This window comes from Macaca fascicularis, chromosome X (assembly GCF_037993035.2).
Source record: "Macaca fascicularis isolate 582-1 chromosome X, T2T-MFA8v1.1".
NCBI classification, from domain to species: Eukaryota; Metazoa; Chordata; class Mammalia; order Primates; family Cercopithecidae; genus Macaca; species Macaca fascicularis.
Window position 1 is genome coordinate 106,726,592 of NC_088395.1, and position 23,555 is coordinate 106,750,146.

Sequence of the window (23,555 nt, forward strand, 5' to 3'; positions counted from 1 at the left end):
TGGAAGTCCTAGCCAGAGCAATTAGGTAGGAGAAAGAAATAAAGGAAGTCAAACTGTTCTGTTTGCAAATCAGGTCTGTTTGCACACAACAAGATTCTATATCTAGAAAACCCCAGCGTCTTGGCCCAAAGGCTCATTCAGCTGATAAACAACTTCGGCAAAGTTTCAGGATACAAAAATCAATGTACAAAAATCACTAGCACTCCTATAAACCAACAACAGTCAAGCTGAGAACCAAATCAGGAATCCAATGCCATTCACAATTGCCCCAAAAAGTATAAAATACCTAGGAATATAGTTAACCAGGATGGTGAAGGATCTCTACAATGAGAATTATAAAACACTATTCAAAGAAATCAGAAAAAAACAAGCAAATGGAAAAAACATCCCATGCTCATGGATAGGAAGAATTAGTGTTATTAAAATGGCCATACTGCCCAAAGCAATTTACATATTCAGTGCTATACCTATCCAACTACCAATCACATTCTCCACAAAACTAGAAAAAACTATTTTAAAATTTATATGGAACTAAAAAAAGAGCCCAAACAGCCAAGGCAATCCTAAGCAAAAAGAACAAAGCTGGAGGCATCATGTTACCTGACTTCAAACTATACTCCAGGGCTACAGTAACCAAAAAAGCATGATACTGGTACAAAAACAGACATATAGACCTATGAAATGAATAGAGAACCCAGAAACAAGTCCACACACCTACAACCATCTGATCTTCAACAAAGCTGACAAAAACAAGCAATGGAGAGAAGACTCCCTATTCAATAAATCATGTGGAATTAACTGGCTAGCAATACGCAAAAGACTGAAATGGGACCCCTTCCTTAAACCATATACAAAAACAAACTCAAGATGGATTAAAGACTTAAGTGTAAAACCCATAACTATAAAAACCCTGGAAAACAACCTAGGCAATACCATCCTGGACACAGGAACAGACAAAGATTTTATGAAAGACACCAAAAACAATTGCAACAAAAACAAAACTTGACAAATTGGATCTAATTAAACTAAAGAGTTTCTGCACAGAAAAAGCAACTCAACAGAGTAAACAGACAACCTACAGAATAGGATGAAATATTTGCAAACTATGCCTCTCACAAAGGCCTAATATCCAGTATTTATAAGGAACTTAAATTTACAAGAGAAAAACAACACAGTTAAAAAGTGGGCAAAGGACATGAACAAACACTTTTCAAAAGAAGACATACATGCACCAAAAAGCATGTGGAAAAAAGCTCAATATCACTGATCATTAGAGAAATGCAAATCAAAACCGCAATGAGATATCATCTCGCACCAGTCAAAATGGCTTTTATTAAAAAGTCAAAAAATAACAGATGCTGCTGAGGTTGTAGAGAAAAGGGAACACTTATACAATATTGGTGGGAGTGTTCAACTGTTGCAGAAAGCAATTTTGGAGATTCCTCTAAGAGCTAAAAGCAGAACTACCATTTGACCCAGCAATCCCACTACTGGGTATATACCCAGAGGAATATAAATCATTCTGCAATAAAGACACGTGCATGCTAATGTTCATTGCAGCACTATTCACAATATCAAAGACATGGAATCAACCTAAATACCCATCAATGACAGACTAGATAAAGACAATGTGGTACATATACTCCATGGAATGCTATGCACCATAAAAAAAAAAAAAAGATTATGTCTTTGGTGAGAACACGGACGGAGCTGGAGGTTATTATCCTGAGCAAACTAATGCAGGAACAGAAAACCAAATGCTGCATGTTCCCACTTATAAGTGGGAGCTACATGATGAGATCTTACGTAGAGAAAGAAGTAAAAAACATCCACTGGGGTCTACTTGAGGGTGAAAGGTGGGCGGAGGGAGGGGATCAGAAAAGACAACTATTGGGTACTGGGATTAATACCTGGGTGATGAAATAATCTGTACAACAAACTCCAATGACATGTGTTTACCTATGTAACAAACCTTCACATGTACCCCCGAACCAAAAATAAAAGTTTTAAAAAAGGAAGGAAACTCTGACACATGCTACAACATGGATGAGCCCCGATGACATTATGCTGAGTGAAATAAGCCAATCACAAAAAGACAAGTATGTATGATTCCGTTTTTATGGGGGACCTAGAGCAGTCAAATTCATAAAGACAAAAAGTAAAATGGTAGTTGCCAGGGGCTGGGGGGAATGAGTCAACAGTGGAGTTGTTTAATGGGTAGAGTTTCAGTTTTGCAAGATAAAAGTTCTGGATATAGGTGGTTGTGATGGTTGCACAATAATGTGAATGTACTTAATGCCACTGAAATGTACAACTAAAAATGGTTAAAACAGTATGTTAAGTATATTTTACCACGATTAAAAATTTTAAAAATTAAAAATTACCCAAAAAAATGTTACTTGGCTGAGAATGGAAAGAGGTAAGAAAATGGAAATCGCCTTTATAAATGAGAGCTCTAGCATTTTTGCTTGTGATCTCTCTATCTTATGATATGTGTCTACAGCCAGATCAATGACAACAACATGTTTTTGTTTTTGTTTTTTTTACATTCAAAATAATGGTTCAATTAAAGAGAAGACTTCTACAGGTCTGTGGTGCCACATAGGGAAAATAGTTGACTGTTTACATACACGATTGGAAGTACTCTAAAAACCTTTACCTCAACCCCAAAATATAACAGTTTGAAAAGGAACTCATTAATCAATGTAGATATCAAATCTGAGGTCAAATTCAAGACACTGGTTCATACTGGAAAAAGCAGGCCAATTGCAAAAGCCAAGTAAGGAAGCCAGGGCATGAGTCCATGGTACTAGACTGGGCAAGAGCATCCAGGCAGAAACTCAGTCTCAGAACACAGGTAAGATTTACATTAATACCAAGAACACAGGCATTCCTGTTCTGGAATACATTCCTGTTCTGGAATACATTTCAGGGTGAGAGATCGTCTTAAAAATCTGAGTACGGTCATTTTAACAGCATAAGCAGGCCTAAATGGCAAATCAGAGGCAAAGATACTCAATCAGGAAATGCCTGCCTTTTGGACTTTTTCCCCACTTACATCACCCTTGGTAGGGCAGATAACATTGTGTAGATGTGTGCTACTTCCTGTTGTGACACAATTCTCCATAGGTATCTGGTGTTTCTGCACATCTAGTGAGCAGAGGCACTGAATGGCTTTGTTCCAGACTAGCGTTCCAAGGATGTTTGCATAGCTAACAGCCTTAAAAGATTGAGACAGTGGCTCCCTCTGGAACAAAGAGAAGATATGCTTACTGCTGATTATAAATTATTTGGGTTTCCTAAGCTCAAGATTCATCTCCTGTAACTGACCCACTGCATGTGCAAATATCACTTGGCCCTCTTTATATTGCCCTGTGGGAATTGGGGCTGAGGAAACTGGTGCAAAGAAATGCTGTACTGACTATTGCTATTTGATGTGAGTAATAAAATCCTTTGTCTCTTATTCAGAAATCTGTGTTTTTTAACAGCATTTATGAAACTGTAACAGCTTGAAAGTAGGACGAGATCTCAGACATGCCAGGACATTGGTGGGGAGACTGGAGAAATCTGAATACAGTCTGCAGTTTGGTTAATAATAATGTGTCAATGTTAATTTCTTAGTTTTGATAAATCTACCATGGTTATGTAAGATGTTAATAAGATGGCAAGCTGGGTCAAGGTTACATGAGAACTTTCTCTACTATTTTTCCCAATCTTCTGTAAGCTTAAAAGTATTTCAAAATAAAAAGTTAAAATACGGAAGGAAAAAGGTTAAAAGGGAAGAGAGAACAGCAGTTAGCAGAGCTATCATGTTTCTAGTTGACAAAGTTCTTCCAAAACAACCTTATATCGGCTGCTAGGTCTGCTTAGAGTTTCTTTTCCCAGCTCTGTAACTGTCTTCATCAGGCTTCCTTCTGCAGTATTTTAGTCAGAAAGAAAATCAATTGAAAAGCAGGCAACAAAGTGCAATTCCAACAACCTTCCATCCCCTGAACCCACTCCTGATGATTATCAAGTTGCTCTACATTCTCCAGCCTTTGAGTACATACTGACTTTCTGAGTTCTGAGAAGCATTAGATGTTTCTAAGAATCCTAATGGCAGTTTTAAGGAAAAGAAAAAAAAAAAAAGGCATATCATAGACTCTCCCCCAACGAAGTGTATTTTGCTGTATTTAAGACACTTTGGAAAGTAAGGTTGTTGTAAGAGGTAATGCTGTAAAGAAAAATAAAATGTTGGCCTGTAGTTGATATTTCACAGTAGCTGCATGGCCATCTGGTTTGGTTTTGAATCATCCTTATTGATTTGCAGGAAAATGAAATACTAAAATCACCACGTAATTTTAAATTCCAAATCCATCTCAGCTTTACCAAGTGGTTCCCCATCTGCAGAAGGGAACAGCATGCAGGCAGCCTGCCTCCAGCCTGATTCAAGCTATAACATATTTACTTGTATCTGTGATTGACAGGTCCCTTACCAAACTTGTTTTGTAATGTCGGCTTGCAACCTTTAATGTTGTCACCTATGTCTTTCATGGCGCAAGTCCTTTGAACAAGAAATTCTTACACAAGTAACACCAAGACGGCACCAATTATTCTAATCTTGGGAACTTATTAACTCGTGACCAAAACTTCTAAAAGCATTCCCAAAACCTCAGCTTGCATGCGGCTTTATGGATGAGTAGGATGCTTTCACACTGGCTTCCTTTGTACCTCAGATCTTCTTAGCATGAATTCCAAGTATCAGTTTTTCCTTTCCAAAGTGGTGAATTTTCAGTGTCCTCCATTTTTAAAAACTGGAGAGAGCAATCTAATTTTTAGGGGTTTTATGTTTCGCAATGAGAGGCACTACTGTGCCTTCTTGATGAAAAGCACTTTGAATTGCCACATGAAATAGAAACCTTTAAACTTTATTTATGCAAGACAGCAAGAAGCTGTGTGGCTTTTTCATGAGAGCCTTTTCTCTTTGGCAGTAATTTTAATAAACTTGTGACAAATTCCTCTTGCTGCTCTGTCCACTTTAGACCCCCTTATTAATTTTTCCACTTTTCACACCAAACTTTATTGAAAGAAAAATCACCATGACCCCACCTTCCCATCTCAATTCTACTCCTAGAAGTGACATTGTAGAGTGCAACCAGAAAACAGACCTGAAATGACCCAGATGTGTAAGCATTGAACTTAAAGCTGAGGATACTACTTTTAAGTAAGAGTGAAGCATACTTAAGGGTTAACAAAGAAAAGGGCTACTCAGTAGACTCAGTGCTTCTTTTTGGATCCCAACACAGGACCGCTTTATAGGCTGAGGTGTCATTTCTCATTCCAGCAGTGCACAGGTTAAAAGCCATCAGAGAAGACAATGCTGCATAAAGGTACTTAACGCCCAGATTTTTACCTATGATGAATGTAACTCAAAAATATTTCAGAAGAACATGAAGAGGTAACAGCAAAGAACTTGAGCTTTGTAAGCAAACAGACCTGAATTTCTGTCTTGACTTGGATACTCATCAGCTATTTCATGCTAAAAAGGTGAGGTAACCCAGCCGGGCGCAGTGGCTCATGCCTGTAATCCCAGCACTTTGGAAGGCCGAGGCAGGCAGATCATGAGGTCAAGAGATCAAGACCATCCTGGCCAACACGGTGAAACCCCGTCTCTACTAAAAAAAATTTAAAAAATTAGCCAGGCATGGTGGCAGGCACCTGTAGTCCCAGCTACTCGGGAGGCTAAGGCAGGAGAATAGCGTGAACCCAGGAAGCAGAGCTTGCAGTGAGCCGAGATTGCGCCACTGCACTCCAGCCAGGGCAACAGAGCTGTCTCAAAAAAAAAAAAAAAAAAAAAAAAAAAAACCTCAGGTAACCTTTCTGAGCTTTACTCAGACAAGAAAATTCACTGTCCCTAGATTACATTGTTTGTTGTAAAGAACCAAATGAAAGTATCCATGGAAAGTATTTGTTATGCTGTCTGGCCTTTAGTACAGATCACTACATGACTTTTGTTACTACTAACATTATTATTGTTGTTGTTGTTAGAATCATCATCATAATTATTTTACTAGCCTCAAAAATAGACTGTAGCGAGGGGCGGAGCAAGATGGCCGAATAGGAGCAGCTCCAGTCTCCAACTCCCAGTGCCAGCGACACAGAAGACCGGTGATTTCTGCATTTTCAACTGAGGTACTGGGTTCATCTCACTGGGGAGTGCCGGACGATCGGAGCTGGTCAGCTGCTGCAGCCCGACCAGCGAGAGCTGAAGCAGGGCGAGGCATTGCCTCACCTGGGAAGCGCAAGGGGGAAGGGAGTCCCTTTTCCTAGCCAGGGGAACTGAGACACACAACACCTGGAAAATCGGGTAACTCCCACCCCAATACTGCGCTTTAGGAAACAGGCACACCAGGAGATCATATCCCACACCTGGCCGGGAGGGTCCCACACCCACGGAGCCTCCCTCGTTGCTAGCACAGCAGTCTGTGATCTACCGGCAAGGCAGCAGCGAGGCTGGGGGAGGGGCGCCCGCCATTGCTGAGGCTTAAGTAGGTAAACAAAGCTGCTGGGAAGCTCGAACTGGGTGGAGCTCACAGTAGCTCAAGGAAACCTGCCTGTCTCTGTAGACTCCACCTCTGGGGACAGGGCACAGTAAACTAAGACACACAGACACCTCTGCACAGACGCAAACGACTCTGTCTGACAGCTTTGAAGAGAGCAGTGGATCTCCCAACACGGAGGTTGAGATCTGAGAAGGGACAGACTCCCTGCTCAAGCGGGTCCCTGACCCCTGAGTAGCCTAACTGGGAGACATCCCCCACTAGGGGCAGTCTGACACCCCACACCTCACAGGGAGGAGTACACCCCTGAGAGGAAGCTTCCAAAGCAAGAATCAGACAGGTACACTCGCTGTTCAGAAACATTCTATCTTCTGCAGCCTCTGCTGCTGATACCCAGGCAAACAGGGTCTGGAGTGGACCTCAAGCAATCTCCAACAGACCTACAGCTGAGGGTCCTGACTGTTAGAAGGAAAACTATCAAACAGGAAGGACACCTACACCAAAACCCCATCAGTACATCACCATCATCAAAGACCAGAGGCAGATAAAACCACAAAGATGGGGAAAAAGCAGGGCAGAAAAGCTGGAAATTCAAAAAATAAGAGCGCATCTCCCCCGGCAAAGGAGCGCAGCTCATCGCCAGCAACGGATCAAAGCTGGACGGAGAATGACTTTGACGAGATGAGAGAAGAAGGCTTCAGTCCATCAAATTTCTCAGAGCTAAAGGAGGAATTACGTACCCAGCGCAAAGAAACTAAAAATCTTGAAAAAAAAGTGGAAGAATTGATGGCTAGAGTAATTAATGCAGAGAAGGTCCTAAACGAAATGAAAGAGATGAAAACCATGACACGAGAAATACGTGACAAATGCACAAGCTTCAGTAACCGACTCGATCAACTGGAAGAAAGAGTATCAGCGATTGAGGATCAAATGAATGAAATGAAGCGAGAAGAGAAACCAAAAGAAAAAAGAAGAAAAAGAAACGAACAAAGCCTGCAAGAAGTATGGGATTATGTAAAAAGACCAAATCTACGTCTGATTGGGGTGCCTGAAAGTGAGGGGGAAAATGGAACCAAGTTGGAAAACACTCTTCAGGATATCATCCAGGAGAACTTCCCCAACCTAGTAGGGCAGGCCAACATTCAAATCCAGGAAATACAGAGAACGCCACAAAGATACTCCTCGAGAAGAGCAACTCCAAGACACATAATTGCCAGATTCACCAAAGTTGAAATGAAGGAAAAAATCTTAAGGGCAGCCAGAGAGAAAGGTCGGGTTACCCACAAAGGGAAGCCCATCAGACTAACAGCAGATCTCTCAGCAGAAACTCTACAAGCCAGAAGAGAGTGGGGGCCAATATTCAACATTCTTAAAGAAAAGAATTTTAAACCCAGAATTTCATATCCAGCCAAACTAAGTTTCATAAGTGAAGGAGAAATAAAATCCTTTACAGATAAGCAAATGCTTAGAGATTTTGTCACCACTAGGCCTGCCTTACAAGAGATCCTGAAGGAAGCACTAAACATGGAAAGGAACAACCGGTACCAGCCATTGCAAAAACATGCCAAAATGTAAAGACCATTGAGGCTAGGAAGAAACTGCATCAACTAATGAGCAAAATAACCAGTTAATATCATAATGGCAGGATCAAGTTCACACATAACAATATTAACCTTAAATGTAAATGGACTAAATGCTCCAATTAAAAGACACAGACTGGCAAACTGGATAAAGAGTCAAGACCCATCAGTCTGCTGTATTCAGGAGACCCATCTCACACGCAGAGACATACATAGGCTCAAAATAAAGGGATGGAGGAAGATATACCAAGCAAATGGAGAACAAAAAAAAGCAGGGGTTGCAATACTAGTCTCTGATAAAACAGACTTTAAACCATCAAAGATCAAAAGAGACAAAGAAGGCCATTACATAATGGTAAAGGGATCAATTCAACAGGAAGAGCTAACTATCCTAAATATATATGCACCCAATACAGGAGCACCCAGATTCATAAAGCAAGTCCTTACAGACATACAAAGAGACTTAGACTCCCATACAATAATAATGGGAGACTTCAACACTCCACTGTCAACATTAGACAGATCAACGAGACAGAAAGTTAACAAGGATATCCAGGAATTGAATTCATCTCTGCAGCAAGCAGACCTAATAGACATCTATAGAACTCTCCACCCCAAATCAACAGAATATACATTCTTCTCAGCACCACATCATACTTACTCCAAAATTGACCACGTAATTGGAAGTAAAGCACTCCTCAGCAAATGTACAAGAACAGAAATTATAACAAACTGTCTCTCAGACCACAGTGCAATCAAACTAGAACTCAGGACTAAGAAACTCAATCAAAACCGCTCAACTACATGGAAACTGAACAACCTGCTCCTGAATGACTACTGGGTACATAATGAAATGAAGGCAGAAATAAAGATGTTCTTTGAAACCAATGAGAACAAAGATACAACATACCAGAATCTCTGGGACACATTTAAAGCAGTGTGTAGAGGGAAATTTATAGCACTAAATGCCCACAAGAGAAAGCAGGAAAGATGTAAAATTGACACTCTAACATCGCAATTAAAAGAACTAGAGAAGCAAGAGCAAACACATTCGAAAGCTAGCAGAAGGCAAGAAATAACTAAGATCAGAGCAGAACTGAAGGAGATAGAGACACAAAAAACCCTCCAAAAAATCAATGAATCCAGGAGTTGGTTTTTTGAAAAGATCAACAAAATTGACAGACCACTAGCCAGACTAATAAAGAAGAAAAGAGAGAAGAATCAAATCGACGCAATTAAAAATGATCAAGGGGATATCACCACCGACCCCACAGAAATACAAACTACCATCAGAGAATACTATAAACACCTCTACACAAATAAACTGGAAAATCTAGAAGAAATGGATAATTTCCTGGACACTTACACTCTTCCAAGACTAAACCAGGAAGAAGTTGAATCCCTGAATAGACCAATAGCAGGCTCTGAAATTGAGGCAACAATTAATAGCCTACCAACCAAAAAAAGTCCAGGACCAGATGGATTCACAGCTGAATTCTACCAGAGGTACAAAGAGGAGTTGGTACCATTCCTTCTGAAACTATTCCAATCAATAGAAAAAGAGGGAATCCTCCCTAACTCATTTTATGAGGCCAACATCATCCTGATACCAAAGCCTGGCAGAGACACAACAAAAAAAGAGAATTTTAGACCAATATCCCTGATGAACATCGATGCAAAAATCCTCAATAAAATACTGGCAAACCGGATTCAGCAACACATCAAAAAGCTTATCCACCATGATCAAGTGGGCTTCATCCCTGGGATGCAAGGCTGGTTCAACATTCGCAAATCAATAAACATAATCCAGCATATAAACAGAACCAAAGACAAGAACCACATGATTATCTCAATTGATGCAGAAAAGGCTTTTGACAAAATTCAACAGCCCTTCATGCTAAAAACGCTCAATAAATTTGGTATTGATGGAACGTACCTCAAAATAATAAGAGCTATTTATGACAAACCCACAGCCAATATCATACTGAATGGGCAAAAACTGGAAAAATTCCCTTTGAAAACTGGCACAAGACAGGGATGCCCTCTCTCACCACTCCTATTCAACATAGTGTTGGAAGTTCTGGCTAGGGCAATCAGGCAAGAGAAAGAAATCAAGGGTATTCAGTTAGGAAAAGAAGAAGTCAAATTGTCCCTGTTTGCAGATGACATGATTGTATATTTAGAAAACCCCATTGTCTCAGCCCAAAATCTCCTTAAGCTGATAAGCAACTTCAGCAAAGTCTCAGGATACAAAATTAATGTGCAAAAATCACAAGCATTCTTATACACCAGTAACAGACAAACAGAGAGCCAAATCAGGAATGAATTTCCATTCACAATTGCTTCAAAGAGAATAAAATACCTAGGAATCCAACTTACAAGGGATGTAAAGGACCTCTTCAAGGAGAACTACAAACCACTGCTCAGTGAAATCAAAGAGGACACAAACAAATGGAAGAACATACCATGCTCATGGATAGGAAGAATCAATATTGTGAAAATGGCCATACTGCCCAAGGTAATTTATAGATTCAATGCCATCCCCATCAAGCTACCAATGAGTTTCTTCACAGAATTGGAAAAAACTGCTTTAAAGTTCATATGGAACCAAAAAAGAGCCCGCATCTCCAAGACAATCCTAAGTCAAAAGAACAAAGCTGGAGGCATCACGCTACCTGACTTCAAACTATACTACAAGGCTACAGTAACCAAAACAGCATGGTACTGGTACCAAAACAGAGATATAGACCAATGGAACAGAACAGAGTCCTCAGAAATAATACCACACATCTACAGCCATTTGATCTTTGACAAACCTGAGAGAAACAAGAAATGGGGAAAGGATTCCCTATTTAATAAATGGTGCTGGGAAAATTGGCTAGCCATAAGTAGAAAGCTGAAACTGGATCCTTTCCTTACTCCTTATACGAAAATTAATTCAAGATGGATTAGAGACTTAAATGTTAGACCTAATACCATAAAAATCCTAGAGGAAAACCTAGGTAGTACCATTCAGGACATAGGCATGGGCAAAGATTTCATGTCTAAAACACCAAAAGCAACGGCAGCAAAAGCCAAAATTGACAAATGGGATCTCATTAAATTAAAGAGCTTCTGCACAGCAAAAGACACTACCATCAGAGTGAACAGGCAACCTACAGAATGGGAGAAAATTTTTGCAATCTACTCATCTGACAAAGGGCTAATATCCAGAACCTACAAAGAACTCAAACAAATTTACAAGAAAAAAACAAACAACCCCATCAAAAAGTGGGCAAAGGACATGAACAGACATTTCTCAAAAGAAGACATTCATACAGCCAACAGACACATGAAAAAATGCTCATCATCACTGGCCATCAGAGAAATGCAAATCAAAACCACAATGAGATACCATCTCACACCAGTTAGAATGGCAATCATTAAAAAGTCAGGAAACAACAGGTGCTGGAGAGGATGTGGAGAAATAGGAACACTTTTACACTGTTGGTGGGATTGTAAACTAGTTCAACCATTATGGAAAACAGTATGGCGATTCCTCAAGGATCTAGAACTAGATGTACCATATGACCCAGCCATCCCATTACTGGGTATATACCCAAAGGATTATAAATTATGCTGCTATAAAGACACATGCACACGTATGTTTATTGCAGCACTATTCACAATAGCAAAGACTTGGAATCAACCCAAATGTCCATCAGTGACAGATTGGATTAAGAAAATGTGGCACATATACACCATGGAATACTATGCAGCCATAAAAAAGGATGAGTTTGAGTCCTTTGTAGGGACTTGGATGCAGCTGGAATCCATCATTCTTAGCAAACTATCACAAGAACAGAAAACCAAACACCGCATGTTCTCACTCATAGGTGGGAACTGAACAATGAGATCACTCGGACTCAGGAAGGGGAACATCACACACCGGGGCCTATCATGGGGAGGGGGGAGGGGGGAGGGATTGCATTGGGAGTTATACCTGATGTAAATGACGAGTTGATGGGTGCAGCACAGCAACATGGCACAAGTATACATATGTAACAAACCTGCACGTTATGCACATGTACCCTACAACTTAAAGTATAATAATAATAAATAAATTAAAAAAAAAAAAAAAAAAAAAAAATAGACTGTAGCAACTGTGGCATAAATTGGATAAAATAAGTGACTTCCAAATGAGTTGTACTTTTAAGTTGTACTTTTAAGTTGACACTAGACCAACAGAGAAGAAGAACAAACAATGAAAAAATTATGCAGGACCATTGTAGCATTATACTTCACAATCAACAGATCTGAATTCACAACTTGACTTGATCACTTACCAGCAGTGTGACCTTGAACAAATTTTTTAACCTCCCTGAGCCTCAGTTTTCTCACCTGTAAAATGAAGACAATAATATTCCTTCACAGTTATTATAAGACCATATCGTATATGTAAATCATTTGTCATAAGGCCCATCATAGAGTAGGCATACAGTAGATGTTAGTTCCCTATCCTTTCTCTAAATTATATCACCAGCTCAATCAAGTCTTTTTCACTCTCCTTTTCCCTTCTTACCTCCAGACATTACAGTGGCATAAGAAGTTTTACAGTTCAAGAATTCAGTTTATAATTTCAGTTGAGAAGCTTACATAGGTAAGAGTTATATAGACTTATATATTATGTGTTTATACATATATTATATATGTGAGTTTTATATATATGTATATATTCTTCATTTCAAAAGGGTTGATTATTTTTGGAAGGTTCAAATTGGTAAATTACATTTCAGGAAGATCATGCAAATCTAGTTCAAGCATCAAGAATGTTGGAGGTGAAAAGGTAACTTTCTATATATATGATCCTCCCAAACTTAGGTTGTGATTTTTACCTGGTCTCATTAACTAAAAAGGATTAGGATTAGTCAATGCTTCTATTCAGGATCGCAGTAATCAAGATTTATTGAGCTGGAAGGCAGCAACTTTCTTTTTGAGTCAGGGCTAAGCTAATATTCTAGCATAGTTCTGCAGGTTTTACTAAATTATAAAGCTCACCCACAAGTCATAACCAACTTGACTCAATGAAGATTATGTAGATGACACTGAAAGGCTGCAGAATAACAAATTCTAATTCCAGTATTGTACCAGGAGGTGGCTATTGCTCCCACTTCTTCTTCTCTGCCTCTTTCCTTCCTTGGTTCCTCATAACTGAGTACAATGGTGCCCTAAATTGCAAACCTAAATTGTTCCCAGCTCCTGATCCAATTCAAATTGAAGGAGATATCAGCAGATCCAGACGCACCATCCATTTTAGTTTCGATTTCAATGGGCCTCCCTGAGATCTGATGGCTCAGTTAACATCTCCAACGCTTTTGCCTTTTTTCCCACACCCCCTTTGCTACCGACCCACAATAAAAGTCAGTAGTGAATAGTAATTATTTGCATGGATTCTGAAGCTAGACTGCCTGAGTTAAAATTCTAGCTCTGTCAATTACTTGCTGTGTGGCTTTGGGCAAATCATTTTACATCGATATGCCTCAGTTTCATCATCTATAAAATGGGGTAATGATAGTATCTAGCTCATAAACTTCTTGAGAGGATTAATGGTGAGAAGACTTGTAAAGTGCTTAATGCCTGGAACATAATAAGCACTTCATGTTCATGGTAATGAATTTTAAAAGTCTGAGATCCATTTTCTCAGGGAAATGCTTCCCCTCTCCCTTTCTAATTTGTAGCTCTTCTTTCCACCCTCTCCTTCAACACCCACTCCCATGTTGACATTGTTCACTAAGCTTCTGACTTGGTCACTATTCTGAATCCCTACTAGATTTCACAGCCTAATACCTCAATCCTCTTCCAGGTTTGGGCAGACTTGAAGAGAAATATGAGATGATGAGCTGAGCACCAACTGACCGACTTAACATCTGACGTTCCGTATCTATGCTCCACCAGTCTAACCAGGTTTCCCAATACCTACAAGTTTTCCAAATTGTGACTAAGATAGAATGTCTGTCTCTGGAATAGCATGTCCAACCCACCTAACTGAAGCTCTGTGGTCCTCTACCTTTTCCTCCTCTAGTTGCCCCAGGATGCAAGGAACAGACAAGGTGTAAAATCTAGGGATGCAAAGCAATGTCTAAATAAGATGTCCTGTCCTCCCTAGGGCAGTATTTCTAAAAACAAACAGGCAAAAATTCTGTTTCACAAATGAGTAATCCCATCTTATTTGGGTAGAGTTCCTGGATGATTGAACAACACCAAAAGGCAAACGCTGATCTTATTCCAGACAGACTACAAGAATAGAATGCACCATTCAAAAACTAGAAAAGATATTACAAATATGAAAACTACATTAAATGTTCTTATTTGATGAAGGGAAATTAAGAACAGGAAACAAAGGACTTTCCCTGCTGAGTCTTAAGTCTGAATAAGCCTATTACAATAAATTAAAATATATTATGTAAATCTTCCATATTTATTTGTAGAATATTTTCCTTCCCAGGATCTCAAAGCACTTTGCAAACATTAATTACCTATCAGTATCTGCCTGTGGTAGGACTATTATCATTGCCTCCTAGATGATGAAACGAGAACAGAGAAAGGTTAAGAAACTTGCCCAAAGCCACATGGGGCAAACTCTGAACAAGAACCATTTGTTGTTTCTGAGTTTACAATAATGAGCAAATTAAAAGTGCAATAATTTTCTTTGTAATTCAGAAAACAACGTTCTTTTAACAGTCATCCCTAACCATAAAAAAAGGAAGTCTTTTTAACTTCCCTTAATGTGGATACTTTTTTTCAGATAGTTCCTAATTATGGTAAATTGCTTCATTCCCTAATTGTTACTGCAAGGCAACTAAACATTGTTACCTTGACTACTCAAGAGTGGATTGTTAATGGCCTTAATCATCAGATAATCTGGCAATATAATCAATGTAACTGGGAGATACCTTGTGGAAACAACAAGTAAATCAAGTATAAAACATAAATTTACAAGAGAGTGTTCAATTCTATTGTTTTATGCTTTGTACGATAAGTTGAAAAATCTAATTTCACAAAGAAGCAGAAGGAGACGTTAATACTATTTTGTTTACTCTTTGCCAGAACCCCACATGCCTTGATGTATAATGCTGGATTCTCATCACACCAACTTAGAACATCTTCACACCTTTTTGGCAGATATGAAAACAGTTTGATAATATTCCGTTTGTATGGCTGTGGGGTTTATTAGGCTGTTCTTGCATTAGATAATACATGTTTTTCAAATAATAAAAAGCAAAAACATCTTCTTCCTAACCCTAGCTCTTCCATCTCCAGTTCACATGCCCCTAAATGGTAACCACTATTAATAATTTGTATTGTCTTTCAAGAGCTTATTTTTATTATTTTGTTTTTCTGTTGTTATTTTTGTTATTGCATTTATAGACGAATAGAAATATATTTTCTCTGTGTCCTACCCCAATCATAGATTACCATTTTGAATTTTAAATATTTTACTTAGCAATACGTCTTAGAAATATTTTCTTATTAGTACCTAAAAGAGTATCCTCATCCTTAAAAAAAAAAGTTACAGTTCCATGGTATTCTATTGCCTCAATGTACCATATTTTATTAGCCAGTTCCCTACCAATATAAATTTAGAATTTGTCCAATCATTTCCTACTACAAACACAGATACAATCAGTAACATGGAACATATGTCATTTTACATACGAGAATATATTTGTAGAATATGTTCATAGAAAATATATTGCTAGGTTAAAAGGCAAATATACACTATGGTTTTGATGCATTGTCCTCCATAGGGATTGTATGGATTACATTCCACCAATAATGAATAAGTAAGAATGTCTATTTCTCCATGATATAGCTTGGATATTTGTCCTTGCCCAAATCTCATGTTGAATCGTAATCCTCAGTGCTGGAGGTGGGGGCTGGTGGGAGGTGCTTGGGTCATGGGAGTAGATCCCTCATGGCTTGGTACTGTCTTCACAACAGTGAGCTCTCAAAAGATCTGGTCATTTAAAAGTGCACGGCACATCCCACCCTCACTCTCTTGCTCCTGCTTTTGCCATGTGATGTGCCTGCTCTCCATTTGCTTTCTGCCATGATTGGAAGCTTCCTGAGGCCTCCCCAGAAGTAGATGCTGCTATGTTTCCTATACAGGCTGCAGAACTGTGAGCCAATTAAACCCCTCCTTTTTTTTTTTTTTTTTTTGTGAATTGCACAGTCTTGGGTATGTCTTTGTAGCAATGCAAAAACAGCTTAATATACCTCACAGCCATACCAACAGAATATTATCAAATTGTTTTCATGTCTGCCAAAAAGGTGAAAATGGTATCTCATTGCAATTATCTAATTATGAGTGAGGTGAGCATCTTTTCATATGACTAAGAGCCTTTTCTATAAAATATCAATTTGTATTCTTTGCTCAGTTTTCAATTGATTTTTAGTATTTTCTTATTGATTTATAGGAAACATTTATATATTAGAGATAATAGCCCATCATGGATATAAACCACAAATAAATTTTTGCCAGTTTGTCAATTATCTTTAAATTTTGGTTTGGTGGTTTGCCATAAAAGATTTTTTAATTTTTAAGAAATATTATTAATATTTTATTATTTTCATTTTATGTCATAGTTAGAAATGCTTTTGCCACACCCAGATCAAAAAACATCCCCTCTCTACAGTATAAAGATTTGGGGGGCTTTATGTTGGTGTGTGGAGGGGAGTGAAATAGGAATTATAAAGATGACTTCAAAATAAAGATCTGGTCTTAAGAAACAAATATAAAATAAAAACAAAAGGACCAACCCTATTAAATAAAAAGGCAAACGAAATGTTTTAAAGTTGAACCCTCACTAGGATAACCAGAAGATACTTTGTGTTTTTAGCATATATTATGGGCCAGGGGATGATTCTTTGAACCTAGAAGGGCTAACAGATGAATTGCACAGATCAAGAAGCAACAATTTTGGTTGCCTGTTGAATAACCAGGGCCTCCAGATAGTGTAGAAGTGCTGTATATAGAGAAAAGCATGACTCTAGAGAGCAACAATTCAGTAAATTCACTACGGAATCAGCTCAGTGAACAACTAACACCATATGTGAAGTTGTTAATAATGATCAATTTAGACCTTAAAGAAATGAGGAGACACATGACAGCTAGCATGAGTTTGTCAAAAACAAACCATGTGAAACCACAATGCCATCCTTCCTTCAACAGGATAAGTTTAGTGTATATACACACATACACACACACACACACACACATATACATACATATAAAATATATATGCATATATATATATATACACACACACACACATATATAAAACTTGGTGGAGACTTGGACTAGCAAATAACTTTTTAAAGAGGCAAATTAGGTGAAAGTTCCATAGATATGTTAGATGTAAAACTAGTTCAAACAAACTGAGTAAAAAGAGTTGTTACTAACAATTCAATACTGGACTGGGTGGAGGTGTCAAGTAGGTCCCTTAGGGGTCCACTCTGAGTTCAATACAATTCAATATTTTCATTTACTACTTTGAAAATAGAAGATAGAGGATACTAATAAAATTTGAAGGTGTTCCTGCACAATGCAGGATAGGCATAAAATAGAATGTGAGCAAGACAAACTTTTTAAATGGACAGAAATCAATAAAATAAGATTCAATAAAGCATTCATAAATGTAATGTGATTCACAAAGAATAATCAAATGCACCAATGTAAAATGGAATTACAACAGAGTCTAAGAGTTATAGTAGAAAGTAAAATGAACATGTATCAGCAACAGGACTGTCAAACCCCAAAGGCAAGTGCTGATCAAATTACAAAAATGAATTTGTTTCCTAATAGAAGAAAAGGGGGGAAGGTTATGATAGTCTATAAGCACTTCAGCATCTGTCCAGGGTGTCAACCTAAAAGATAATAGATAAGTGGGGTACAGAAGAGTGTAAAACCAAAAGAATTCACATAGGAAAAAAATAAAACAAGTATAAAATAAAGATAAATGTAGAAGCTAAGTGAAGGAAGTAAAAGTACATACAGTTGATGAGAGCAGAAGCCAGAGAGAGGCACAGGGAGAGGGTAAAGGAGTGGAAGGGAGGAAAGTGGAAAGCAGAGAAAGGCAATGGAGAAGGGAGGGGAAGGGAGAGAAGGAGGAAAGGAAAGGAGGGTAAAGGAGTGGAAGGGAGGAAAGTGGAAAGCAGAGAAAGGCAATGGAGAAGGAAGGGGAAGGGAGAGAAGGAGGAAAGGAAAGGAAGCAAGACTTTTTTGTAGGGTTGGTTTTTTTTTTTTAATAATACTTTAAGTCCTGGGGTACATGTGCAGAATATGCAGGTTTGTTACACAGGTATACACGTGCCATGATGTTTTGCTGCACCCATCAACCCGTCATCTACATCAGGTATTTCTCCTAATGCTATCCCTCCCCTAGCCCCCCACCCCTCTACAGGCCCCAGTATGTGATGTTCCCCTCCTTGTGTCCATGTGTTCTCACTGTTCAACTCCCATTCATGAGTGAGAACATGCAGTGTTTGGTTTTCTGTTCTTGTGTTAGTTTGCTGAGAATGATGGTTTCCAGCTTCATCCATGTCCCTGCAAAGAGCATGAACTCATCCCTTTTATGGCTGCATAGTACTCCATGGTGTATACATGCCACATTTTCTTTATCCAGTCTATCATTGATGGGCATTTGGGCTAGTTACAAGTCTTTGCTATTGTGAACAGTGCTGCAATAAGCACACGTGTGCATGTGTCTTTAGAGTAGAATGATTTATAATCTTTGGGGTATATACCCAGTAATGGGACTGGTCAAATGGTATTTCTGGTTCTAGATCCTTGAGGAATCACCATACTGTCTTCCACAATGGTTGAACTAATTTACACTCCCAAAAACATAGAAAAAGCGTTCCTATTTCTCCACATCCTCTCCAGCGGCTATTGTTTCCTGACTTTTTAATGATTGCCATTCTAAGTGGTGTGAGATGGTATCTCATTGTGGTTTTGATTTGCATTTCTCTAATGAACAGTAATGATGAGCTTTTATTCATGTTTGTTGGCTACATAAATGTCTTCTTTTGTGAAGTGTCTGTTCATATCCTACGCCTACTTTTTGATGGGGTTGTTTTATTCTTGTAAATTTAAGTTCTTTGTAGATTCTGGATATTAGTTCTTTGTCAGATGAATGGATTGCAAAAATTTTCTCCCATTCTGTAGGTTTCCTGTTTTCTCTGATGATAGTTTCTTTTGCTGTACAGAAGCTCTTTAGTTTAATTAGATCCCATTTGTCAATTTTGGCTTTTGTTGCCATTGCTTTTGGTGTTTTAGTCATCAAGGCTTTGCCCATGTCTATGTCCTGAATGGTGTTGCCTAGGTTTTCTTCTAGGGTTTTCACGGTTTTAGGTCTTACATTTAAGTCTTTAATCAATCTTGAGTTAATTTTTGTATAAGGTGTAAGGAAGGGGTCCAGTTTCTGTTTTCTACTTATGGCTAGCCAGTTTTCCCAACACCATTTATTAAATAGGGAATCCTTTCCCCATTGCTTGATTTTGTCAGATTTGTTGAAGATCAGATGGTTGTAGATGTGTGGCATTATTTCTGAGGCCTCTGTTCTGTTCCATTGGTCTATATATCTGTTTTGGTACCAGTACCATGCTCTTTTGGTTACTGTAGCCTTGTAGTATAGTTTGAAGGCAGGTAGAATGATGCCTCCAGCTTTGTTCTTTTTGCTTAGGATTGTCTTTGCTATGTGGGCTCTTTTTTGGTTCCATACAAAATTTAATGTAGTTTTTTTTCTAATTCTATGAAGAAAGTCAATGATAGTTTGATGGGGATAGCACTGAATCTACAAATTATTTTGGGCAGTATGGCCATTTTCACGATATTGACTCTTCCTATCCATGAGCATGGAATGTTTTTCCATTTGTTTGTGTCCTCTCTTATTTCCTTGAGCAGCGGTTTGTAGTTCTCCTCGAAGAGGTCCTTCACATCCCTTGTAAGCTGTATTCCTAGATATTTTATTCTCTTTGTGGAATTTTTTTTTTTTTTTTTTTTTTTTTTTTTTGAGACAGAGTCTCGCTGTGTCACCCAGGCTGGAGGGCAGTGGCGTGATCTTGGCTCACTGCAAGCTCTGCCTCCCAGGTTCATGCCATTCTCCTGCCTCAGCCTCCTGAGTAGCTGGAACTACAGGCACCCGCCACCAAGTCTGGCTCATTTTTTGTATTTTTAGTAGAGACAGGCTTTCACCATGTTAGCCAGGATGGTCTCGATCTCCTGATCTCGTGATCCGCCGGTCTTGACCTCCCAAAGTGCTGGGATTACAGGCTTGAGCCACCTCACCCAACCCTCTTGGAAGTAATTGTGAATGGTAGTTCACTCATGATTTTGCTCTCTGTTTTTCTATTATTGATGTATAGGAATGCTTGTGATTTTTGCACAATAATTTTGTATCCTGAAACTTTGCTGAAGTTGCTTATCGGCTTAGGGAGATTTTGGGCTGAGACGATGGGGCTTTCTAAATATACAATTATTCATCTGCAAACAGAGATAATTTGACTTCCTCTCTTCCTATTTGAATACCCTTTATTTCTTTCTCTCGCCTCATTGCCCTGGCCAGAACTCCCAATAATATGTTGAATAGGAGTGGTGAGAGAGGGCATCCCTGTCTTGTGCTGGTTTTCAAAGGGGTTTCCAGTTTTTGCCCATTCAGTATAATATTGGCTGTGGGTTTGTCATAAATAGCTCTATTTTGAGAAACATTCCATCAATACCTAGTGTATTGAGGAGTTTTTAGCATGAAGGGGTGTTGAATTTTATTGAAGGTCTTTTCTGCATCTATTGAGATAATTATGTGGGTTTTGTCATTGGTTCTGTTTATGTGATGGACCACGTTTATTGATTTGCATATGTTGAACCAGCCTTGCATCCCAGGGATGAAGCCATCTTAATCGTCATGGATAAGCTTTTTGATGTGCTGCTGAGTTTGGTTTGCCAGTATTTTATTGAGGATTTTCATATCGATGTTCATCAGGGATATTGGCCTGAAATTTTCTTTTCTTGTTGTGTCTCTGCCAGGTTTTGGTATCAGGATGATGCTGGTTTCATAAAATGAGTTAAGGAGGAGTCCCTCTTTTTCTATTGTTTGGAATAGTTTCAGAAGGAATGTTAGCAGCTCCTCTTTGTATTTCTGGTAGAATTTGGCTGTGAATCTGTCTGGCCCTAGACCTTATTTTGTTGGTAGGCTATTAATTATTGCCTCAATTTCAGAACTTGTTATTGCTCTATTCAGGGATTTGACTTCTTCCTGGTTTAGATTTGGGGGTGTGTATGTGTCCAGGAATTTATCCTTTGGAAGCAGGACTTTCTAAAGGGATGAAGAAGGACAAGGGGAGAATCCATTCAAAAGAAGTTTTATTTGTGTGAAAGCACAAACGAGTTACCCAAAAATTGGTGGTATTGGTGGTAGGCTTCCCAATAAATATTTTAATTGGAACGTTTCCAAAGAATACACTTGTAGTAATTTAGATCCTTCATTGAATATGATCTTCAGATCAGCAAAGAAATTATAAAAAACCACCAGAGGCTTATAAGAAATTTGGGGGCAAAATAACACTTAAAACAGTAGAAGAAAGTACTTTTAATTTTTTTTTTAATTTAAAAGCTCCATGAGTTTCAAAGCAATGCAAATTAGCCATGAGCATGTCAACAAAAGGAAAGCAAACAGAGCCATACATTTCCCTTATAAAGTAACATTTGTTATTTATTTAATTTCAGAAGTAAAATGTGGCCATAAGAAATTTTGAAAATTATTGGAAAATATTTTTGTAGTTAAAATTATCTATGGTCTCAACATCATTAACACTGATGTATTTACTTGACTCACTCAATATATATTTTTAATTTGTATAATTTTGTATATGTGATTGTATATCTGCATTTTTATTGTTTATCATTATATTATTAATATCTTCCCAAGAAGTGAATATTTTTTGAAAACATGACTATTAATAGCTGCATTGTATTCCATTTATGAATGTTTATAATTATCTTTCTATGGTTGGATATTTAATTATTAACTTTACATCATTATAAATAATGCTACATAGTTTAATATTTTCTTAGCATGCATTCTGAGAATGCAAACATAAAATGTGAACATTTTATAGTTTCATATATGTTGTGTGTTATATGTGCATATGTATTTGGAAAGAGACAGAGAGAAAAAAAAATTGTTTTCCAGTAAGGTTGCTTGCATTCTTCCCAACAATATATTAAAATACGCATTTCACTTTATGCATGCCAGTATTACATGAGCAATAGTTTTAAGTTGTATTTTTTGAGTTACTATATTTGATTTTTAAAATTTCTGTGAACTCTCTTATTTATGTATTTTGTCTAGTCAACATCATTTTTGTTAAATTCTTATTTATATATTAAGAGCATTGGTTTGACCATATCCATCAGAAACATTTTCCTAACTTGCTTTCTGATTATATTTTATGCTTCTTAGTGGATAGAGAATGTAATATTTATGTACATAAACACATTGAGTTTTTACTTCATGATTGCCTCTTTGCTTTTATGCTTTGAAAGTTCTTTTCCAACCTATTATCAGTTAATTATTCATTTATACTTTATTCTAGTATTTATGGTTTCATTTTTCATATTTAGCTCATGAATTAATTTGGAATTTATTTTAGTGCATGATGTGAGGTGGGGCTTTCTTTTTCAAATAGTTAACCAGTTTTCTCAACATTGCAAAATAATCTAATTCTTACCTCACTGATTTCTTATGATCCTTTATCATATACCAAGTGTGTTCATTAATTGGGTGTGTTTGAAGGATTTCATGAAAGATAAACTGACACGGAATATCCAGACAATGCAGGATAAAGAAGAGTACTTCTGCAAAAAGTAGAGCGGAGTAAAGACAACAGAGGAAGCAAGGGAAAGAAGACACAGTAACCAGAGACGAGCAAGCAGGACAGTTGAGGGAATGTGATGAGTTTCCAATGCTTGTAAGAGACTGTGTAAAGTTACACAGACGAGAAAATGGACGAAAGTACTTGAGTAAATGTATGTGTGGTGACGGTGGGGAGGGGCACAAAGAAAGACCAAAGTGAAAGAGAATAATAGACCTTACTCTATATGGAAGCTGACTATCTATAAAAAATAGGCGGGAGGAGGAAGAGCTCTCGGAAGGAAGTAACACAGAATTTGAAGCATGTCAAAAGACACAGAAAGAAAGGCATAAAAAGACAAAAAAGATGTGGTAAAGAAAACGACAGAAGCTAAAGGTCAAGATCCAAAAAAAAAAAAAAAAAAAAGAAAGTACTATCAGGAAAGTTTTACACAAAGAACCATCAAAGAGGAACCAGGCTCATAAAGTAAAAATTGATGGACTCCTGAGGACATTAAAAAATGTCTAAGAAGCAGAAAGAAATAGAA

The 23,555-nt window shown here is 38.0% G+C and overlaps 1 long non-coding RNA gene across 2 annotated transcripts in view; it reads right to left on the reverse strand.

The window, feature by feature from the left end:
* Window positions 1-23,555, reverse strand: part of LOC123571037 (uncharacterized) — a 355,383-nt gene that overhangs the window by 276,914 nt on the left and 54,914 nt on the right. The gene's annotated exons all lie outside the window — the stretch shown is intronic.